Source organism: Etheostoma spectabile, chromosome 1, assembly GCF_008692095.1.
Source record: "Etheostoma spectabile isolate EspeVRDwgs_2016 chromosome 1, UIUC_Espe_1.0, whole genome shotgun sequence".
Classification (NCBI taxonomy): Eukaryota; Metazoa; Chordata; class Actinopteri; order Perciformes; family Percidae; genus Etheostoma; species Etheostoma spectabile.
Window position 1 is genome coordinate 28,576,730 of NC_045733.1, and position 24,426 is coordinate 28,601,155.

Below are 24,426 nucleotides of genomic sequence, written 5' to 3' on the forward strand. Positions count from 1 at the left end.
GGTTTGACATGTGTAGAAGTAATACTGTAGACAGATACAAATAAAGCTTATTATACTATTGTTTCACAGTGATTGCATTCTAAACACAAATAAATTCCCGACAAACACTCAACAGACGATTTTTGTGAAGACATGCTCCTTTCTCTTCTGCGTTGCATTCATTGCAACAGTAAACAAGGGAGTAGGCTACCCTAGTACCGATGTATGACCTCTATAGGATCAAGGGAGAACATTTCTTTGTTTAATATCATTAAAAGTAAAGCTAGGACACTTTTTTACCTTGATGAGACATCTCGTCACAGTTTTATCTCACGAGATCTCGTGGGACGAGGTCTCATCTCACCTGTATCAGGCAGCCCACAGGCTCTCTCATAGCTTTGCATTGGTGGCTGCTGCTAATTACATTAATTGCTCCTAGGTTATGAGGTGATGGGTATAGAGCACGCAGAGATGTTTTTGTCTAGACCTGGAAGACTGGTGCTGCTTACAGATCCTCTACAGGTGTTAGCCTGGAAGGGAGAGGAAATCTGGGGCACAGTTAAATCAGAACCAGGCCTTGACCTAGCCCTGGAAATTGGATTGTATGCTGGGGTTGGACTAGGCTATTGGAAAAACTCTGGTCAGTGTCCAAAGTGGCCTGTTCATTTTCACTGTCCTTGGGAGTTTGATGACTTCAGTTTACAGCTCAAGTTCTATAAGAGCCAAACGGTTTGCACCAGCAGAAATGAACTGCTCACTTTCCAGCTACAGACTCATTTGAAAAGGGTTTTTAAAATGTTGCTGATAATCCAAATGAATATGCAGAAAACACATAAAGGACTATATAAATTAATATACAATGTGATTTATTAATCAAATTAGGAAAACAAGCATGTTAGATAGCACTATTTTCAAATACTTCTGTAAGGTTCAACCTAAGGTTCTAATGACTGGTTCTATACATAGGCAGCAGTTTGGGCTCCCAATGTCAGTTGGTGTCCTCTCTGACTACCTCTTCTCCTGCAGGCTACTTTAGATCTTCGATTGATTGCTGTTACCTTGGCAGCCAGAAAGGAGCCAGGGACACACTTTAGAGCACCATTCATAAAACACAGTCACTTCTGAAATTGCTCATTTAATAGTGATGCGGTGCGAGAAGAGAGGCTCTAAATGCTTATTTGAAGGAGTTTTTACTCATCCTCTTGCCTTCTAACTAAGTGGTGAATCATTAATTTTATGTCCGTTTAGGCTAGTGCATAGGGTCATGGTAAGTCTTTTATTGGTAAGGCTTTTATTTTTTTTACCAGCTCAGTAAATGTGGTGGTTGAGAGAACTGGTCAGCTTGCTATAGATCTGGTGGACTCAGGATTCCGGAGCAGTTCTGTTCTTCACCAATGTTGTGGAATTAGCATAGATAGTCTTAAGCTGTGTCCAAAATCACTTACTACTCACTGTTGTTGAGTTCGCCATTTTGTAGTGCTGTCGGAATACAAATGTTATAACTATTATACTCTATAGTGGACAAAGTATCCCATAATGCATCTTGAAAAGTAGTGGACGTTGGTCACTAACCATGCACTATATTCCATCATGCATTGCGCTGAAGAAAAAATAACAGGCGGACAAGGGAGAGCAGCGCGACTGCAACCTGATGTACAAATGTAAATCATTTCTGTTTAACTTGCAATAGTATAGTGAAGTTAGTTTTGCATGTTTCATAGCCAAGTAATAAAAAAACAAGTCATGGCTGACTTACCAGCTTGCTAATGTTCGTTAGCCCTGTTCTGTACAGTGCCTCTAAGTTTAAATTACCGGTAAATTTATAATAATAATAATAATAATAATTTCAGAAGTACCTAAATTACATTTGTAGTGTCACGCAAGCACCAGAGAGCTATTAATTGTAAAGTAATTTTAATCTCTTCAGTAGGGCTGGGTTTCAATTAAAAATATTCAGTACCAATACCGTGACTTTGATACTGGTTCCTAAACAATACTTTTTTTCGATTCCAATTTTATAAAATAAATTTCAACAAAAAGAAATTACAACATTACGGCAACAAATCTTTTGCTTTTCTTCTTCTTTTAGCTTTTTAGCTCCTACTACGTGAGCCCCGTCTCCCGTGCGTAAAGTGGAGTGTTTCCTGCTAGCCTCTATGACGTGTATCATTAGACAGCCGATCACTAGCGTTATTAGGTCTTGGGAGAAGCATGCTGTAGACTTATTGGCTCACTGACGCTGACGAGATTTACTCCTTGGGTATTTAATGACGAGGCATTTTTCAATACTCGATACTTAAGAGCCAATTTGGTCGGTGCCTTAAAACTATTGAATTCGGTACCCAGCCCTACTCTTCAGGGGCCGACAACAGTGGGCGGAGGAGATGAAAGCGACAAGTCTGGCAGGAAATCTTTGCATTTCAGTGCACAATACAATACTGTAAATAAAGAAATTAAAACTGATAATGGTGTCATAATTATGTGACTAAAAGCTATGTGACAGTATAATCGCCCTGTAATAGTACCGTATTTAATGTGAAAAGAAAATTGGGCCTAAGTTTCCCCAATAGGGGTGGTAATCTGACACTGAATTAAAGTTGATTTCCCGCTAATTCAGAAACAATATAGGTATATATCTACTGTATTTTAATCAACAAATGTAGATGCCTTGCATCAGGTGGAAAAAAATTTCACTAATAAGTTGTCTTGGAAGTTTAGCAAGAGCAGTACATCGCATAATCAAAAATATTTATGTTTGTGAGAACAAAGGGAAAACAATTTGATATTGTATAGAGTGGCATTTCCTCAGAGCTCTAAAAGCTGTTTATAAAGAGTTTTTTAAGAAGTATTTCGAGGAAAGTTTGTCTTTCCGGAAAACGACAAAAATAATGTTTAATATGAGCAGAGCACTGCATTACAACACAACTACTACGTACTTTTGTACTTGCCCGATGTACTTTCTATTTATAAATTTGGAAAAATACCTTCAGTGAAATATGTATTTAGTGTCACTAAAATTCCTGTGGGAATTTATTATGGATGGTTCACCTGCCGACGGTGATCTGGCACGTTTTACTTGTGCGACGGCAATGATTTAAATAGCGGCACTGAGAAAATGACTCAAGTAGTGTTCGAACGAATTTTTTAATTTTGCCCATGAGCTCACTATATAGTCCTCTACATAGAAATCCCCATATTGTGAGTAGGAAGTAGTGAATGTGTGAGGGGTTTTGGTCACAGCGTCTCTCTTTGAGCTGGGAAGGAAAGGTCACGGCTTGTGGCTTCAGGAAATCAGAAGTGTCCTTCCATTCATGGTAAATCCTTGACAGGTGCCATAGCTTAAAATGACTCTCTTTCATGCTACATGCATTTAACCCTGTTGTATGTGTGGTTTTTTTAATGTTGTGTGTGTGTGTATGTGAGACAGGTGCCTGGGTGCAGTCAAGTTGCCCGGCAGTTGCAGCAGCGGGCTGAAATAAAAAAGCTCAGCTGGCGCCTGACGCCCATAGTGCTCTACTCAGATATTTGCCTCTGGCAATGTGCCACAAAAACACACACACCCCAACCAGGAACACTGTTGATTGTAACAAATACTAGAGATGGTCCGATACCATTCTTTGCTTCCTGATACCGATTCCGATACCAGAACTTCTCTATCGACCGATACCGAGTACTGATCCGATACTAGCGTGTCTAATATTGTATTATGTTTTAACAATTGTAAACTACTATCCCTGTATGGATGTGATTTGATTTCTATATTTGTGTTGTCCGTCTGACTTTCTTTTATTATGCAGTTTGACAGGCCGTCATGACGGAAACCGTAGATTTTCTTTTGGGCTTTATTATGTGGTATCAGATCGGTGCATAAACTCCAGTACTTCCCGATACCAGCGTTTTAGGCAATATTGGAGGCATTACCGATACTGGTATCGGAACAAATACACACATGTACTCCCAAACAATCGCACACACATCTTTGCTGATTTACTTCCTCTCTGCTGCCACAGCTGAAGCTGGCACCCCGGGCTCGGCTGTCACCCCTGAGGGCTAAGGTAGACACCGTCATCAGGCTGAGTGGTGCCAGCCCATTTTATTATTGGATTTAGTGTTGGCACTAAGCAAACCCCCCCCCCCCTCCCTCCTCAGCCGGATAGCATTGATTTATGAGGGAGGCCTGGGAGATTGCATGTGACCAGAGTCCAACAAGCTTTGTTCCTGCTCTTGGCTTCTCGTCTGTCACTGAGCCGAGTTGTGCTGTGAATATCTGGAAATACACTTAACTATGAATTTAGATTAGCGTGTGTGATATCACTTTAGGACTTCTCCCTAACTGATAAGCTTTTACTTAAAAGTCAGTTGCATTGGTCTGCTGGTATTGTTTTTCAGGTCTGAGAACTAGGATGGAATGGGAATTGTGGGATGGCTGTTTTCATAACTTGCGTGTTGGTCTCATCAGTACAGGTAATGCCATTTGATGGAATCCTAATCCAGTATCAAACGTGTTACCAAATCAGAAACTTCTCGAATCCCATGTAAGCTCTATCTCGGTTTAGGTTTTATCAACAACAAAAGTTTAAGAACTGAAAGCTTGCCAAACTAATTCTCAATAATTTTAGCGAAATTGCACCCTGAATGTTTCAGTAAAAAAAAAAAAATAGGGAGGATCTTAAATAATTAATAAACGATTTTGAGCAAAAAATTCCAGTTATTTAAACCAACTTGGAACCAGACCAGAACTCAACCCATGTCACCATCCCAAGTGTCTAGTTGAAGAGTGGATGCCACAGAGGCTCTCACTTGGCCCCCAGTTACTTTAAACCCCACCACCCCCCTCCACTCAGTCTTTCTCAAGTGTAGCGTGTCAGCACACTGCTCTCTCGTCCTCCTGCCCCAGGGGTTTTAGGTGGTGGCTATTCTTAGTGGAGGATTGCCTGTTGACTACAGCACACCCTTACCCATAACCCACAATAAACCTTTCCCTCCATCAGATGACCTGTAGCCCTTCATAGGAGGGTGCAGAGATTATGTGCCCCCAGTACTCACAAACACTGACGGCCTGACCACTAAAGCAACATAGAAGCAGCTCTGGAATGCAAACAAGCGCTCCCATTACCCTTGAACTGCCTCTGACCTCGGTTTGTGTTCAGGATACTGTGACGGTTAGGATAATGGGTGGGTGCTCTACCTGTCATCCACCTTCTGGAACGGTTTCTCCGCAGAGCGACTGGAGTGCGAAATGTCCTTCATCTGGTCCAGTGTGGTATGGCGTCAATTCTTTTAATAACACTTTGCTTCACAGCTGTTGGTCCAACACAAAAACACGGAAAATGGTGTGGTCAGATGGGACCAGCAGGAATTAGGGAGGGTGCTTAAGGCATGAAGAGATAAACTGGGGCTTTTGGGTGACTCATACTTGATACGTATATTAAATATGGACTGGCCTTATTTTTTGATACATCATAACTAGTGCTGTCAAACAATTAAAATATGTAATTGCATTAATGTAATAGTTAACTCTCCATTAATTACACATTTTTATCTATTCTAAATGTCCCTTGATTTCTTTTTGTCCCATAATTTTTTTTTTTTCATTTTAACATTATTATCAACATGGAAAAGTGGATCTATGGAGTGCTTTGTGCAAAGTTTTTTTTTAATTAAAAACACCATTGGCATAACGCCTACTGTAGTGTTCAATTTCCCACGTAACATTCTCACTTGGAGCAAATAATCTCTCACACAATGTAACACTGTCCATCAATAAAAGGATGAAATAAATACTTTGACAAGGGGGTGGAGAATTCAGCTGTGTGCTTGGCCATCAAGTAGTATTTCAGACTGGACAAAACCCACAGATCACTTTGGTCTTTTAAAAAGTAAACTTTCCATTCAGAATCTTATTGGCATCTATTTTTTTTGGATTCCACCCAAAATCTTATCTTTTGTTTTTCACAAATGCTCATAGATTGAAAGTTGACTATAAGTGACTATATAGTTCTTAGTGTTGTTCTTCCCAGAGAACAAAGGCTGTGGACAATGGCTCCCAATGCACCACGTCGCCTGAAATCTAGACCACCTTTAAAAATAGTGTCTGTATTTGGACTCTATCTTTTAATTCACCTAGTACATTTTCCTGTCTGTGGCCCTTAATGATGTGAATAGTTTTTCCAGTAACGGGCCAAATGACTACATAAATTGAATTTTTTGCCATTTGGATAATTAGCCTTTACACTGGCGGTCCCTCAAAAGATGTCAGCACTGAAAGGAATACTGAGCCGCTGCAAGTTGTGAGTCACCTGATTGGACGAAGCTTTGAGATAACACCGAGACAATGTCCAGGGAACATCAAGTGCTGACCTCGTGTTCCTGATGAGTCAGAAGGCTCAGGGCTCGCTGTTCTGCAACAGAGCCACCATTCACTGCAGCCACAGACCGGCTAACCCACAGCCGCTGCTCACACTGCTCAAAGACGAACACATGATGCACTTCTGGACAGTCCTAATTCATTCAGATCCACTTAAAACGTGCACCGTCACACAAAGGGCATGCACTCAGTTATCCCAAAATGTACATTATAATAATTTGATGACTCAATTCTTTCGTCTTTTGAAGTGTATACTCGCTCAGTGAATTAAGATACAATTTGAACTCTAGCATGAGTTATAAGTCCCTGCATGTTGAGTTTCATGCTTTTGTTAAATGAATTGAAATTGCCTTGAAAGTCCACAAAGCTGTCATTTGTAGTGATAGTGCTAAACTCTTTTAAAAACTTTTTTAAATTGTTGTTTCTCCGTTGGTTCTTGGGTAGGGTTAAAGTAATAAAGTGCTGCAGTTATTAAACTTAATTTAATAGCATTCAACTGCTTATTCTTTGACAAAGCATTGTGATTTATGGCTATGCATTTTATTCTTCAGTCTGCATCATCGACTAGTTAAGTTTATGGTTTTCTCAATTTGCTGGAAGCAATTTCGTAAGCACCCAGTGAAGGGGCCTGAACATTCAGCAATGCTTTTTTAATAAGGGGTGTGAAGAGACACTCTGCTCACAAGACAAGACACGAGATTGGGTTCACGAGACGATTAACACAATTTTAAAGAAAACTTCAATTAAGAAATACGTTTTAACCTCATCTCTGAGAAAACATGAAAAGTAGAGTTGCGGCGAGATATCGTCTCATGGGATGAGATCTCGCACGCACCTCTACTTTTCATGTTTTCTCAGATAACAATACAATACTAATAGTAGTGTTTGCAATGAAAGCATAGTAAGAGCAAAACAAAGCTTCAAGTTAAGAAACAAAAGTCATAATCCCACCCCCTTATTTAAAATGGAGCATGCCTTGTTGTTGTGTTGCTGTGTGGTCTAAAGCTCGTGAACAGTATGGAATAGAACCAAATAGGTGGAGAAAAAGTTCAAATTTTAGAAACGCTGCAGTTTTTAGCCCATCACACACATCAACACTTCTTTACTTCTCTGTGCTTTAGGGTTTTGAGTGCCTTCGTTTGACCGTTTTACATTATTTATTTTTCAGAAGATGGTCAAAAAACCACGCTCCAGAAAGGCGACGCTTGTTAAAAGGTTTTACTGTTGCTAAGGTTGATTGAACATATTTCCACATGAAGGCTACTACATCATTGATCTTGCTTCACATTCTGTATCGGAATTGTTTTTCTATTTCTGAAGACTATTATACAGCAGCTCAGAATCTCTGTGCCAGCGCTGAGTCATGGACGACTTAACGGTGTTATGAGGGGCCTTGTTTACTGCGTTTACAATGTCCTTGCAGATATTTCCATTCCTCTGGGAGAGAGCAGCACGCCTTATCCGTAAAGCAATGGCACGAGAGAGAGGAGGAGAGGGGGAGAACATCAAAAGGAAAGGATGCTAAATATACTCATCCCATTTTTGGCTCTACATGTGCATCTATATCTCGCTGTGTGGGCTTCACAACAGGAAGCTGAACCTTCCACATTTAGCGATTCGCTCTGCTGAGAGGCTCTCGACATAGAGACGCTCCCATCATAACATGCCTTTGATATAGGAATTGATTTATAATTCAATGTCAGATTCAACCTGCTGATATAACAGTCTTAGAAACGGAAACATCAGAAGTGCAAGCACTCTAGTAGGGTTGGGAAATAAAATTGATTCTTAGATGCATTGCAATTCTCTCTGGAACGATTTCATAATCGATTCTGATAAGTTAATAATTGATTTAAATCTTTTTTTCTTTCAAATGTGTTGATTTTTATTTAAAAGTTACTGTCTCCTGACATGTGCAAATCCAAAAATAGATGGGATAATGATAATAATATTACAACAACTTAGAGTTCAGACAAGAGTGCAGAGAGAGAGAGAGAGAAAAACACAAAAATGGCCAAAAGAAAATAAGTTTTGTATATAAACACAAGATCTAAAGAGAAATACATCAAATAATTAGGCAGAATACATAAAAGCTGTTCATCTACTTTATCACATTACATCTGACCATTTCATGTTCTAAGAAGCCGATTCTCCAACTTTAAACATGACTGAGCCTCTGACATGGAAGATCACTGTGAGCGAAAGTGACTCATGAGTAAGCATAGTATGGCTACAAAATAAAAACCCCAGTAGACTAAACATTTCATTAAAACTTGTGTGTGACAAATACGGTATATGTCAAATTCTAACAAACTCAGATTTATATGTAAATTTCTTTAAATCACGCATTGAATTTTACATAAAAAGAAATTGTTGCAACGATCGGTTTAGAATCGAATCGTTGGCTTCTAAATCGAATCACGAGGTGCTCAGAGATAGGCTCCATTGCTGCAGTGTCTAATTCCACCTTTACTGGCACCTGGACGGCTCAGTTGGTAGAGCGGGCGCCCACATTTAGAGGATTATTCTTCGACACAGCGGGCCCTGGTTCAACTCCGACCTGCGGTCCTTTACTGCATGTCGTTCCCACTTCTCTCTCCCCTTTCATGTCTTCTGCTGTCCTATCAAAATAAAGGCTGAAAATGCCTAAAAAAACCTTTAAATCCATCTTTACATCTGCATCTCAGTGATAGCCGGACTGTTAAGTAGTGGCTGCTGCAGAGAGACGATGGACCTCAAACCCCAGAAGGGCTGAGTAAAATGAAAGATGAAGGAAGGGGATAAGTAATCCTTGCCTCACTCAATAATCTAAAATCCTATTCACTTACTCTGTCTCCCTCCTCTTTGCTGGTCTCCCACCCAGCCACTTCATTACTTCCTTATCCATCACACACACCCATCTCTGTATCACATTGTTGACTTTGCCAAAGGCTTATCTGAACTATTTCCAAACACCAGTCCTTTGTGTATGGCCCTTAAAGGGACATTGGGACAGCCCCACTGATAGAGTAGCATGAATGTTATCTGCCATGCCGGACTGAATTGAATGTGGCTCAGATTTTAGGACTGCACCAGAGATCGCTGCATAAACTGACGTCAAGTTCCAAATCTGTTTCAAGCCAGGACCGGCGCGTCAAACTGCCATGTCGAGACAAGAGCCTCTGTCTCCAGTCTAGCCTTACCTCATGTTCTCTGAGGCTGGACGTTGAGCCTCGGAGCTGTGAAGACTTATGGCTGAGGCACAGTGAATGGAAGGCAGGGGGCGGGGAAACACTTTGCTAATGGTAGCTGAGTATCAAGACCTTTATATGCATCCAACATGTTTTTCGTATTTGTTCAGACTTGGACATCTGATACAAAAGAATTATCATACACACTTCTCACAGCAGCGCCTCATCCAATTTGGCTCTGGTTTTTACTTGTTGGAAAACTAAAGAGTGCCCTTGGCAGTTTCTTCCTTTGTTGTTTGTGAGAGCAGCCAGCTGTTTATAGACTTTCTTTGCCGCTGCCTGTAGTCCTGTTAGAGGCCTGTTTTCCCCCTCAGCTGTGTAAGCTCAGTGTGCTTCTGCATGTGGGGTTCTCAGATCTTTAGAGGTTGACCTCTCCAAAACGCTGGGTTGGACTCGGACACAGTTCTGGTCATTGTGCTGGTAGTTAATGATTCTGCCCCTCCATTTTCAACCTCAGTCTCCTTCAGTTCCGCTGCCTCCTTTTTATAGAGTCAGGAAATGGCTGCCCCCCAACGTAACTTCCAGGTCAGTGGACTTGGGGTGAAGGGTCACGGTTGGGTTGAGGCAGCCATAAATTGAATGACTGGGCAACTTTCATTGTTGCTCGATGAATTCAGAAACCTGTCATGGTCAGCTCACACAAAAACACATGCACAGATGCGCGTGGCACGTGCATGAAAGTATGTGAACATGGTATTTTTAGCATGCAGAGATGAGAGAAAACAATGCACCATCTCCACTTGTTCATTTATTGATCTCTTTCATGGTTTTCTCTCCTCTTCTATAATCTGCTATCTTCCCACTGTCCTAGCTTTTCCTTTGCTTACTTCTTTCTTCACTATCGTCTCCTATTCGCCTCATTGCTAAGCAACAACGACAGCCGTGACAGATCTGCGCTTTGGCTCACACAGTGTCACGTCTGACTTTAGCCAACCCCCTCCCACATACGCACACATGCTATACGACCAAGTGCCCTGCTGATTTGCGGTTTATGATACAGAACGCCACCCCCCCCCTTCAAAATGACTCCCTGGTCAGCACCCCCTCATTGAGGTGACAGGAGGGAAGCGTCCAGCTGGATGAAACTGTTGTGTTCCTCTCCTGAGGGCTTTGATCCTTTGCCCTTCATCCCCCAAAGCAGTGGCTGGCCTGCCATCCTGGAGAGGGGGCCGGATTGCTCCTTGATTTAGCACTGTTTCCCCTGCATGTAGGGACAGAGGCCTGAGTGTTTGAGATGTGCGATGCATACTTGTGCGGGACTGTGCGACAGCTGGGACAAGGTGGAGGCCCTTTTTCTAGATCGGCTGCCCCATGCGCCCCACCCACCTGCCTCCCAGCCTTAACTTCCCCCTAGCCTGTGCTCTCTCTTGGCTCCCCTTAGCTTCACAGCGCAGACATATTGTCCCTAAGCCCTGCTCGTCTCTGGGGAGCAGAGGGAGAAGGCTGAGGCTCCCTCACACTCCCCTCCCTTCGTACCCCCTGATCCCGGCCCCATTTTTTAGGGCTTTAAGACTGACCTGTCAGCCGCTCTCTCTTCCCCAGAGTCAATGCAACCCAGCCCCTTCAAAGACCCATCCGCATAGGCCTTCTGTTTGAACAGGCCCCACCAAAAGACCCCTTGTGCTGCCCTTTGTGTGCTCATAAATAAGATCAGAGTTAAAGTCCCTCTGCTCTTGTGTCCAGAGACGGGCCCTGTGGGCCAGGAGGACTAATGCCGCTTGGCAGGCCTATTGATCACAAAGCTCCTCTCAGAACGTCGACCAGCTCTGAAAATGTCCTGATTGCCTAGCCTTCTACATGGAGCTTACACATGCACACCACCATAGCAGGTTGCTCAAACACACATTCAATGAAGTCAGGTGATATTACCGTAAATACTGTGAAACAATAGAAATCTCCCTTTTTTTCCACACTACTGTATAAATACCAAGGTGGCTCTGAAGGGTAATATTAGATTTTTCCATAAATGTGATGTTTTTTTTATCAATGTGATTTATTTTTTCTGGTATTTAATTCATTGGATTAGATTAGAGCTGGGCAACATGTAAAAAATCAAATATCCCGATATTTTTGACCAAATACCTTGATATTGTGTATCGATAGTGGCGTAACTGTAGGGTTGACTATTGTTGCTTTCACAAAATGTGCACACAATAAGATTTTTGATAATCATCAGTTATGCTGATATAATAACTATGTGGGTAAAGGCAAATAATGGAACAACTAGAAAAATCTGGTGTGTTCAGAAAATTACATCATTCTGCTGTAATGCTGCCTTTAAAACCAGGAAAAGACCATATATATTACCATATCCAAAATTTAAGACAATATCTAGCTTCATATACCGACATTATATTGATATAGTGTCCAGCCCTATTTCTTTTGAAAACGTTTATTGATGTAATCTGGACTGTCGAGTCATGTATTACAGATCACATCAATAAACGTTTTCAATACAAATCTTTAATTTACAGAAGATTTACCATATCAAGAATACATGTATTGAAATATAAAATGGCATAAAACATATACCCAGATAGATGCATATAACACCCTAACAATATATTTTTTTTTTGCATGGACTGCAACGATTACTACGTTTACGTGCACATAATATTCAGTTTTTTGCCCTTATTCCAAAAAAGATGATATTCCGACTAAGCTGTTTACATGACTAATGAAAGTCAAAATTCTACTACATGTAGCCATGCAAAATACAAGTTTTTTTTTAGTTTACCAGTGGTGGCGGACTTGTTGGACCGTGGGAACACGGCGTCCCTCTTTCATTCCTTCAACCAGCTTCTTGAAAAGTTCGGCGTAGCGATGTGTGCGCATATCCAAAAACCTGTTGATATCCAAGTCTTTGATATTGTGTAGCTGTGTTTCACCTTATCAGGCCTTCAGCCTCGCAAACTGTTAGCTGGTTGGTTTGTGTACAGTAACCATAGTAACACACAGAGCTGACCATTAGCAGTAAACAGGTAAGAGGCCGTAAACTCCGCTAAAAACCCTGATTGAGACGTATATTCCAAATGCGCTGTATACATGTTCAAAGAAGGCCTCTAAGACGTGGGATATTCTGTTATTATTCAGGTTTTAATCTGAAAATGCTATATTTGGAAAAAATAATTCTGAATATCCAACCAGAATATGCTGTGTACATGACCTGTATCAAATTCAGAATATTGTCATATTTGAATAATAGTGGAATATTGGTGTGCATGTCCTACTGAGTGATAGTCCTTTGACTCCCTCGCTTCTTTCTTATCTTATCTGACACGACTTTCAGCAAAACCCTGGCTAGACCATCACGCCCATCCGATCTCATCCCTGCAGCCTCTGCCCTGTCCAGGAAGCTGTCTTTGCAGTCTAAATCAGCCCAGATGTATTGCAGGGCTTAGCTGGAGCAGAACTCTGCTTAAACAATCATCTGTCTTGTAACTTAAGAGGCAAATAAAAAAGAGGTAGTATCCTATCTCCGACGTCTGGATGAGACATGCCAGAGCTGGCGGCCACCACATGTACAATGAGAAAAAACACAACCAACGCTGTAAAACTGGTCTCTCAACGACAGACTGGGGAACAAGGAATAAGTGAGCAAGGGCCGTGAAAAGAAGAACTTTGACTGAATAGAATAACAAATGAGGTTAAAGGTCCACTGACTACAAGCCAACCGAAAGAGTGGAAGGAAACAGGTTATCAAGGCAAACCCTTATGAGTAGATTAGGTGAGGGGATGCTGAGCTTTAGCAACAAACCGGATTACACAATATCACTGGCAGCTCACTTAACTGTGCTTAAAGCTGCCTGAGCCCTCAGCTGGATGGAGAGAAGTTAGTGGAAGAACATGAGTCTCTGGATATTTCCCCCAGGACTGGATGATAAAGTAATGATACAGTGTTGTTGGATGTGTTTTGTAGCTGTTTATATCCCACGTTGTCCTCAACTTTGGGTCTCGGCACTCCTTAGAGGTTAAAGTGAGGGAACACGCAAATAAAACCAGACAGTTGTCCAGCATGATGTCAGGAAATATCCTATGTCCTGTTGTGAGATTGTTTGCAACAGATCAAAATCCCTCTGTCATGACGATTACATGCGTGTCCATGCGTCTGGAGCCACTGGCCCACCTGTTTTCATTCCTTCATCATGAAAAGCAGACAGGGAGCGTAGGCAGAGGTAGATGGGAACCACTGTTCGGGGGTTTCACTACCCTTGCAGCCTTATGTACTTACACAGTAGCAATTTGGGGTTTAGCAATAGTCCCAATGGATGTCAGGATGTTAGAACGTGTTACACAGGCAGTAAAATCATGGTCAGATAAAAATAAAATAACAATAATAATGCATGTATGAAGAACATAACTCACCAAGAAGAAGAGTAGTTCTTTTTCAATATAAGTACAATATCAGATCCTGAACCAGAGAAAAGGGCAATCAAGACATGTAATACAAGAATCCAAAAGAGAATTACAATGTTTTTAAAGGTTAAGGCAGTGCAACAGCAGTTGAAATAAGAGTACAAGATGGTATCATAGAAAGACTTTAAGGGAGGGATTTTCCACGCAAGGAGTGCAAAGGTTTGGTTACCCTTGGAGCTGAGCATCACACTGGCACTTCAGTGTAGGGCTTTAAATGTGAGGAATAACGTCTTTAAATCTATTCTAACTCTTAGAAACAAGTGTAGTGAGGCCAGGGTGCGATATATATCTTTGAGACGGGAGATGGCATTATCGTTGAGACCAATGTACAGGCGTTATTCAAATAGAGAAGACAAAGATTTGGAGATGTTTTCCAGGTAGGCTCAAAAAAGGACTTGTCCAATTGCATTTAATAGCAAAATTGTATATACCTGTTCTTAATGGCCACACTTAAGAGCGGGGGGAAAAGGCCATGAGATGCAATGACTAGTGGATAATGATGCATACTTTTGGCCAGCCTCTTCTCTTTCATGTTGTTGCACATATTTAACCGATGTGCAAGAGATAATAAAAAGCTTCACAAAGAAATAAAAATTCACCATACTTTCCAACTTAAAGTTATGCATTGTTAGAAAGTTTGACGTAGTTCCGGATTTCTGAAATCAAAAAAAGTGTTTTGGAGTGGGGTTTCAGGTGTATGACAAGCACTTCATTTGAAGCACACTGATGCCTGATGGGATTTAAGGCTTCTCTTGATGGTTGGGTCTGAGGGGCCAAGTAAAGCCTGCCTGTTTTTATCCGGACAGCCTGGGACATGTCACTTGTGGTTGTGCCTTTTAGTAGAAGTCCTTGTTTCAGATACTTGACTCTATATCAAAGTCAAAATAGTTTGCCAGCAAGTATAAAGTCGACTGGTTAGCCTCTTTCTTTGCTGGGCTCAGAGAGATGTTTGGGTCTGGGAGTCTTTTTATAGAGGAAAACTGCTTTCATCCTGACAGAGTGCCTTTAAGAGCAGAGGAGTTTGTATGTGTGTGTGAGGAGGAAGTCTTTTTGAAAATGTGCTTTAACAAGTGTGAATGGAGTCATCTCTAGCTGCTTCTGTGTTTCATGTGAGACACTATTTTTCCTCTTTGCCTTTAGTCAATCACAGAGACTCTCTCCCTGGATGCCCTTACTTCCTCCTTTCTGGGGAAAGAGAATAAGAGCGAGAGAGAGAGGCAATATCAGCCAAAACAATCTTAATTAGATATTTTCCTGATATCGTGCGGCCCTAGTTATTTGCAACACAGGCCAGCAAGGGTTGCCGCAAGGGTTTAGCAAGGTTCAACTCTTTTATGGGCACCCTTGCTAGAGTTTCTGTTCCCGCTACATCTTTGGACACAGCACAAATGTGGGTCTAAATGCACCAACTTCTTATCACTCTTAACACAGGTCGGTGATGTGTTGGCATTGGTGGGATGGGATGTTGTTGGTTTAGTTCCAGTTCACTGCTCCGTGTTGGCCTCCCGTGAGGTTGGAATGCCTTGACAGGACTAGGAGGAAGAAAGTATTATGGGGGATGGAAGGTTGGCTAGTGATCTCTTTCTTCCTCCATTTCTGTCTATATCTCTCACACACACACACACACACACACACACACACACACACACACACACACACACACCCTGAGAGTAGCCGTGCGGTTAACTCCAGCTCAAGTTCATTGTGGCTGAGTTCCGGGAGGCAGTGGTGTTGGAGGGTGTTGGGCGAGGAGGAGCAGTAATTAAAGAGCTTTGAGAGCGGGGCCCCATGCGCTCTGTTAGATGCATTTCAACCCCCTCTCCCCCTCAACATAATCCCCACAGGAATAAACAAATTGGGCTTTTCAGCCTGCAAGCTGGGCCTAGGGGCTCCTGTAATGGGATAGACATGAGGTGTGTGTGCGTGTGTGCGTGTGTGTGTGTGTGTGTGTGTGTGTGTTGGACAGAGAGATTGTGTGTAAATACGAATTATGAGAGACAGAACATGTGTTTCTTGGTCAGTTGTGTGCGTGTTCCACCACAAATGCAGTAAGTGGCTAATTGCTCCCAGCTCAGTGCAGAAGTGAGCAGAAGGACAAAAAGGCCTCAGCCTCATTTACTTAATCCACGGGTTAGGTATCCGAACCAGATTATACTGGTATACCTCGTAAACACCTGTGCACTCTGTGTGTGTGTGTGTGTGTGTCTGTCTGTCTGTCTGTCTGTCTGTAATATTGCACAAATTCCTGGCTGGATTCTGCACTTTTACAGTTATTTTTGTAGTTTTGAACTAGAGCTGGGCAATATATCTATTATATTGATATTGTGATATACGACTAGATATTGTGTCAGATTTTGGAAATTGTAATATCGTAAATGGCTTAAGCGTTGTCTCTTCCTGGGTAAAAGGCTGCATTACAGTAAAGTGATTTGTCATTAACTAGACTGTTCTAGCTGTTCTATTATTTTTACCTTCACCCACTTAGTCATTATATCTACATCACTGAAGATTTATCTTAAATCTCATTGTGAAGATATTTTGTTAAAGCCCCAATTCTCAACCCCCACCAAATGTCGCCACAATATCGACATCGAGGGCAAGAATATCGCAATGTCTGATTTTCTCTATATCGCCCAGCCCTGTTTTGAGCAAAACCTTGTCTTTTTGACGTCATCGTAGAGATGTCATTGCTTCCCCAGATCTCAACAATTCAGTCCTGTTTCATACGTTTGTTACCTGATGTGAGGTTTCCTGGCACACCTGCTTTCTCGAAGAAACTACTGTTCTCCTTCGTGTTACCAATACTTCACGCCCGCTGCATGATGTATATTTCCCAACCTGAATCGTCGGCTGGTATTAATCCTAAATCTCACGGTGGCGACGCTGTGCACCTTCAAATATTCTAATCGGATCAGAAGCGCAGGAGCATGATGTCAGGCAGGCAAATGAAGCGAAAGAGGGAGAGTGTATCTAAATCCTCATCTTAAAGCTGAAATGTGCCGCACATGACACGGCCGGCTGTCTTTCGCTTAACGAGAACAACCGCCCCGACAGTTTTGTTAATCTAATGAGGTGTGTGTGTGTGTGTGTGTGTGTGTGTGTGTGTGTGTGTGTGTGTGTGTGTGTGTGTGTGTGTGTGTGTCTTCTCTTAATGAGCCTCAAGCACATCTCATTTCACTGGCCGTTGCTCCTCTTCAGTTTCTCCACTTCCAGTCTTCCAGGCAACTTCAGAGGGTTCTGCCATGCAAAGCAGGCAATGATTACTAAAAGGTCCTTTAATCATTGCAGGTTTTACTTCCCTGGCCTGTCTGGAGGTCCGTAATCGTCTTTTAGACGCACAAAAGGAGCTCTGTTTGTCGTCAGCTTGTTGACAGCAGAGAGAGGAGAGGCTTCAGCGTGTCGGCCTGCAGGTCTGATGAGGATCAGCAGGTTGTTCATTAAACATCACTCTGAGTCTCAGCTGCTTTGTTTTCCTACAGAATGTAGAGCCACAGATGTTGCTGTGTATCTGAGGAAAAGGGAGGTGGGGGCGGGTGGAGCAATTGAATGAGATGCCAAAAAGAAAAAAACTCTGTCACAAAAACAGCGTTGACGCTGGCATCCTGCTGAAGCCCGTCCCTCTCTGCCTCAAAGCCGCCTTGACTAAAAATATCTCCGCAAAAAACCCCGTCAAAGAGGAAACGGCGTTGGCTTTGAAAGAAAGAAAGCAAGTTTGTCTATGTCCCCGTCCTCCTCTTCTCCTCTTTCTCACTACCTTCCTCCTCCACTCTTCAGCTCCCCCAGATGCTGTTGCAATTGAATGCACCATGCCTGCTTACACCACACACATGATCTCCCAGCTCATCTTCAAGTCATGAAACGCTTCCTTTCGAATCTCTTACAGCCCCCCCCCCGACACACACACACACACACACACACACAGAATTCTTTGCTTCATTCACCTCCTCTACTTTACAAACAAGTAGAAACAAAGTAGGTTGTGGGATGGGTGGGTGTCGGGTGGCTGCTAGAACAGAAGCCCAAACAAGAATAAGAAGAGTTCAGTTGCGCGCTGATCCTCTTTAATCAAAGTATAGAATATTCCATCAGTGGCGCTGTTTCTCTGTAGCTGCCAACGTTCCTCCTCCACACTCCTCTCTTCTGAAACACCATGGTTTGTAACTTTCTGGATTTATCCTCTTGTTTTCTTTTTCCTTTTTTTTTATCTCTTAAGTGGGTTGCATCTGTTCTGTGTGAAGGCGAAGAGCTTCAGATGCTGCAGAAGGAGGGTGGAGCACTGCAGAAAGATGTATTACAGCCAGTCAGAAAGATGGGGGAGGGCGGTGAAGGAAAGTGTAGTTTGAAATAGAGAAAACGGAGAATAGTCAATTATCGCTCCCTGAGCCAATTCCGATTTCACTGCCTGAGCGAGGCTTGTTTCTCCTTTATACCGCCCATGTTGTATTTGCAATTGAATCTACTCCGGCCTGTGCGATTAATCATAGATACCTTGTGTTGGAATCATCAATCATTTTTTACTTCAGAGATTCTGCAATGATTTTTGGAAAAGTGTTGCCGTGAGGACAAGTAAATATTTCGAAAATCTCTAACAAAAAAGATTTTAGTAGAAGAAACAGAATGTAAACTAGACTGGTTGATATTGTTTGGATTTTGTCGATTTTAATGCTGATTTAAGTCATCACATCTAGTTTCCATCAAATCTCACAACACCTACCACCCTGGTAAAATAAAGTTATCTCCCAATGTGAATGTTGGCTGACCAAAACAATCTCACCACAAAATCCGTTTAGTTCCTCTTCTGGAGGATTCAGTCGTACCACATGATCTCCATTAGCGGATGGGGCTTACGCAGATGTTTAAATTGTAAGGGTGTTACATTCTGTGTGATGATCTAATGAACAGATTATGTGATTATAGACCCAATCACAATGTTTACAATAAAAGCATTGTTGTTTTAGAGCACTGTCCCGGTGATTTAGTCCATAATGGAAGGCTTCAGAACAGCTACCAAATGGAAGTCGCAGTTTGATTGTATTCCCAACACGGCATCATGACTTCGTTAATATACACGCCAACTTTACTTTTCTGTACTTATTTTGAGATATCTGCGTGTACGTCTACGGTGTATACAGCGGATGTACACATACATGCCACTTGGCGTGTTATCGCGAGAAGAACGCTACAGTTGAGTTTAGGAAAAGAACAACCGGTTGAGTTTAGGAAAAGAACAACGGGGTTGGCCTTAGTAAAAGAAGAAAGCAACAGTTGAGCTTAGGAAAAGAAGAAAACGAGTTACGTGACATAGTTACATAACATGCCAATAATGGCATATGAATTGGCGTGTCATACATACGCCATTTCATGAGATCATTCTGGTATTCCCTGCTGCTGTCTGCTACATTCTTAAGCCCTATTCGCACGGGATTAGTATTATCTGGGGACTTTGTGCGATTTAAAAATTAACCCCGCACACACACACACACACATCTGAGTTTTGTGTAGCACCTTTGCACGGGGTAAGCAAAGCCTGTTTTTACTGATATATCTGTACAGAGAGTTGGGTACTTAAATGTGCAGCGTATGATTGGCCATGTGTTCCAAAACGCTAGTTTTGGGTTTCTGTAGCATCCTGGGGCTTGTTGTGTGGCAGCTGCGGAGCATGGTAAGCGGCGCCCTAGTGTGGCTTTATTTAACGCTGAAAAAACTGTAAATCACCATTGGAACAAGCATGTGACCATTCCACCCCTCAAAGAATAACAATGGAGAATCGAATCAAGAATTGTTCAAATCAAAGCCATGGCCAACCCTAGTGCGGAGGACGGCCAGGGCGATGCTACGCACACAGCATCACCGTCAGCCCTCGGCTGAAGCCGCGGGGAGCGCGTTGATTTTGGGACGAAGGTCTCCGGTCAGGCACTGGTCCATACTAGGTTGGTCACGAAATGCTGCGCCCGCAGCCCCCGCCGTGACCCCATATCTCTCTATGCGACAGGGATTAAAGGCAACCAGATCACAGGCATGTAGATTCACACGGGGCGAATATTAGGACCTCGGTGTTTGGTGAAAAATGGTAGGTCATTAACGGAGAAATTGTTTACTTGACAATTTACAGATGTGGCCAATTCACACGTGATTAAGATCACAGACAACCGCCGTAATTATTACAACTGACTGGATGTCACCAGGTAATACTAATCCCGTTTGAATAGGGCTTTGGTCATTATTGGAAAATAATGTTAACCACAGGATTCTCAACTCGCCACGCTAACTGAAAGTTTATTATAGCAACACCAAAGCACTTTTCCTCTTCAATCCCCCTCCAGGTTGGAAGTGGAATTGTCTCATTCGAACTACGGATCTGCTACCCGAACCTTTTTATAGCCAATAGAGAGCCGCAAAGCGAACGCAGAGGTGCCGTTCACCTCGTTACGAGTTGACAAACCACTGAAAGGATTTTTGGAAGCCTTATTTTACGGTACACAATAATCTTTGGTGTTGCTTTAAATATGTGATGGTACCAAAGTGCATTAAAATGAATTGGATTCCAGAAACTCAAGCATAATTTAAAACCCTGATTACAGTATTTTGCAACATAATCTGTGTAATTATCATTTTTTACATTAACCTTGCAATCCTGCACACTTTCATCCAATCCAAGACGATCATTACAGTTTTTATTTATCAAATTAATCTTATGCCATGTTTTACGTGTGTGTGTGTGTGTGTGTGTGTGTGTGTGTGTGTGTGTGTGTGTGTGTGTGTGTGTGTGTGTGTGTGTGTGTGTGTGTGTGTGTGTGTGTGTGTGTGTGTGTGTGTGTGTGTGTGTGTGTGTGTGTGTGTGTGTGTGTGTGTGTGTGTGTGTGTGTGTTCCCAGCAGCCCGTGTGTAACTGCGCCGGCAGCCAGGCCCAAGCAGGCTCCGATCAGACCTCAGGCAGCACCTCGTCTGTTTCTCCCAGTCTGGGCCACAACCCTTTGCCTCTGTGTGTCCCAGACGGGTCCATTCTTGTAATCAAGGCTGTCTGGAAACAGACAGGGGTGATCTTAACATCACGCTAGCCAGGGGGAAGAGCTGTCAGCTTCAGGAATGGACAGCCAGCCGAGCAAGAGAAGAAATAGAAGAAATAGGGAGGAAGGAAAAAGAGGATGGAAAGGAGGGTTCTTAGGCATAAATAAAAGCCAGAGATTTAGGACAGCAAGACGGAGGTGCGGAGGGGACACAGCGGAACAGATAATTGAGGCGTGTGTGTCAGGAGAGCGATTTTCTTCAACAGTGAAATATTACGCTGTCATTCTATTTGTCCGAAGGCAGACGGTCTCCCAGGCGCCGTTTGTTATGGCTGAACCAGAAACAAATTCTTTTCTGAATGAAAGACGGTCATGTCATGCTCCGTGTTGATGCGTTGTCCACAATAATATACTGAAGAATGACCTTTATTTTCCCTCCTGGATGAAAATGGGCCAGAATGATATGATTTTGCAGCTGGACATTATTTGTACCAAAATGTTTTGTTTTGGATGAAGAACTTATTTTTTTTCATTCGTTTTGTGACGTCATCCAGATTTGATTCAATTTTATCCTAAAATGTATTGGTACATATCTTACTCAACATTCCTCACTAACTAAAGAGATCCTTACCAAAATATGTATTTGTTTTTAAAAAAGTACTTGAGGGTAATTAATAGTAATAAAAACCTAAATATTGATTTCACCCTAGAAATCCACTATTGACTGTACAACCCACGACCACAGCCACATCTAAGTTTTTGTTTGTACTTTTTGTGAGTAGTTTGTAGAAAATAAAAAATGAATTGCAGCATTATGACCTGGGGTTCCAAATTAGTCCGGGGTCCTGGGGTCCCCAACTGTCCGTTATACAGTAATCCCGCCTTTAACAGGAGAATTGAATGGGTGCACAGGTTCAGTTGCTCACAGTTGGAAGTTGGTTGGATGTAAATATCCCAATTTCCAGACAGTTTGGGCAATAGTTTGTCTTCGTCAGTCTTTATTTTCTCTTTCGAATAACGTTTTCTAAATTGGGGGTCTGTTTCAAATCTGTATGAGTGCCCAACTGCCCCATTGGACCTATTTTTTTCTCAGCAGTTACCTTATTACAAAGTTATTATTGGCGATAGAAATGCTGGCAAGATCTACGAAAACAAGACTTAAATTCTAATATACTGGATTTAACTTTTGAAATGTCTTTGTTCCAATCGTCCTCTCTCCGTCCTGCTCTCTTCTCTTCCTTCAATACACTCGTGCTCTTTTGGCTGATGACTTCATCTGCTGAAGCTGCTGTCAAAAGCTGACATGAGGAGGCGGGGGGGGGGGGGGGGGGGGTAGCATTTAGATTGATGTCTTCATATTCCGAAATGCCTTGGGCCAATTACGTTTATTGGTTACATCCTGATTTTCCCTTTATGAGGGTCTAAAAACAGGATACCACTCGCATCATCCCGGGCAGATATTAAAGAATACACAATGTCTCGGGACTAAACACACACACACACACACACACACACACACACACACACACACACACACACACACACACACTCACACTCACACTAGATTGTTTTAGCTTTTATTGCAGCTCAAAGTGGGGGATATTAACTCAGATGGGATAATGTTTGGATTTCGATGAAGCCTCAACAAATTGAACTTTTATAAAGGTTGCGCCTCCGCCTCCTTATACTCTGTTGATGATCCATTAACAGTTGTCATAACACTGTGGCGTACTTATTCTCCAGCCAGAGGGGATACATAACTGCATCGTCTGTCCCAACGTGATCTGAAGGCTTTAAATGCCTCAGGCTGACAGAGCAAATATTTCTGCTGTCTCTTTAAACAGCAGGTTTATTAGAGCAGCGGAGTGGGCTGCTGTCATCTCGACTTGCGGACGGGTGAAAAGTTTTCTGTCATGTTTTTTAATTTCTCCCCTGGAGTCAACCCGAGCTGCGGTGCTGTAAAACGCTCTGGCAGCAAGACGTTGGACTGATGCTCAGGGGACTGCCTTGTTTCAGAGACACATTACCCAAATCTCAACCTGTGTACTTAATTTAGTTTTTTTTGTTTACATTAACACATTGTGTTTTTTTTACTGAGTTTCTATTCTATATACACAGCAAATATACTGTCAGACTTTTATATTTTGACATCCATGGTACACGCATAATGGAATATGTGCACCATGGCAACTTAACCAGAGACGGACTATAATTAGTCGAAGTTAAGCTGTACCTCTACATCCCACACACACATAGCCGAAAATTGAAAAAAATATGTTCAGTGGGAGGTTTGCTTTGCCTCCTAAAATGAGCTGGAGAGCTGCAAATTTACTGAGCAGTTGTGTCTCGTCCAAACGAGGATAAAAGTCTGTCATTGAATAAGGTACGGGGTTTCATCTCTTGTCACCTCATTGTCAAACAAATGTCAGAGTTTAAGTACTAGAGGTGTGTGTGTGTGTGTGTGTGGTGTGTTGTGTTTTGTGGGTGGGTTGTTGTGGTGTGTTTGGGAGCGAACATTGACCCTAATATTAGTAACATTATATACAGAAGTACATTTCACTCCCAAGGAGGAATAAGGAGCGCTATGTCTAATACAATATATTGTAGCACTATTATTTATTTATTTATCCATTTCTTAATCATCTGCACCGTATCTCATCTTATATATATATATGTGTGTGTGTGTGTGTGTGTGTGTGTGTGGTGTTGTGTGTGTATAATAGGTGTTTAAAGTGCACATATTACTATCATTGCTCCTTTGCATTACTCTTATTTTTTGACAAATTTGGACGTATAGAATTTTATTTATTGTCATTGCAGTATCAACTGGCGAAATATACATGTTGTGCAAGGCCGCGACCTATTGTGAAAGACAATCAAAAACATGTTTTTGTAGGAAAAAATATCAGCAGAAAAATGCATTTTAAATTGAAACTGTTGCCTTTTATATTCAGTTCAGTGAAAGAATGTTAGGAATGGTTTCCTTTTTGTTTTTAAATACAATAAGCTATATTTTGTACTTTAAAAGAATACTAACAGCAGTATAAAAGTACATTCATATGTATTTATTCAAAAATATACATTTATCGCAAGTAATATTGTGATATTCAACAACGTTATAGCATGCAGCATATTTTCCTTATATTGTGCAGCCCTACTTATTATATTTTTTAATATTTTCTTTGTTTTATTTTAATTTAATATGTATTTTTCTCTATTCTATTGCAAGTTTTTTGAGGTGCTTTAACAAGGGAATTTCCCCAGGGGGATCAATAAAGTCTCTTATCTTAATACTTAAGGAATGCACCACTTGTTTTCATCTCAACTTTCTTAAAAATAGAACCCGTTGAGCTGCGAGCTGACTGTATCTTTACCCCGAGTCTGCAGAGCTGTGTAATACTCTGAATTCAGAACGAAGACTTGAGTGA

The 24,426-nt window shown here is 41.8% G+C and overlaps 1 protein-coding gene and 1 long non-coding RNA gene across 4 annotated transcripts in view; both read left to right on the forward strand.

The window, feature by feature from the left end:
- lrp4 (low density lipoprotein receptor-related protein 4) overlaps positions 1–24,426 on the forward strand; it is a 124,403-nt gene that overhangs the window by 12,515 nt on the left and 87,462 nt on the right. The gene's annotated exons all lie outside the window — the stretch shown is intronic.
- Positions 572–24,426, forward strand: part of LOC116693787 (uncharacterized) — a 26,889-nt gene continuing 3,034 nt past the window's right edge. The window contains exons 1-2 of the long non-coding RNA XR_004332987.1: positions 572–581; positions 12,298–12,447. This is a non-coding gene — a long non-coding RNA (uncharacterized LOC116693787). The remainder of the gene's footprint in view (positions 582–12,297; positions 12,448–24,426) is intronic.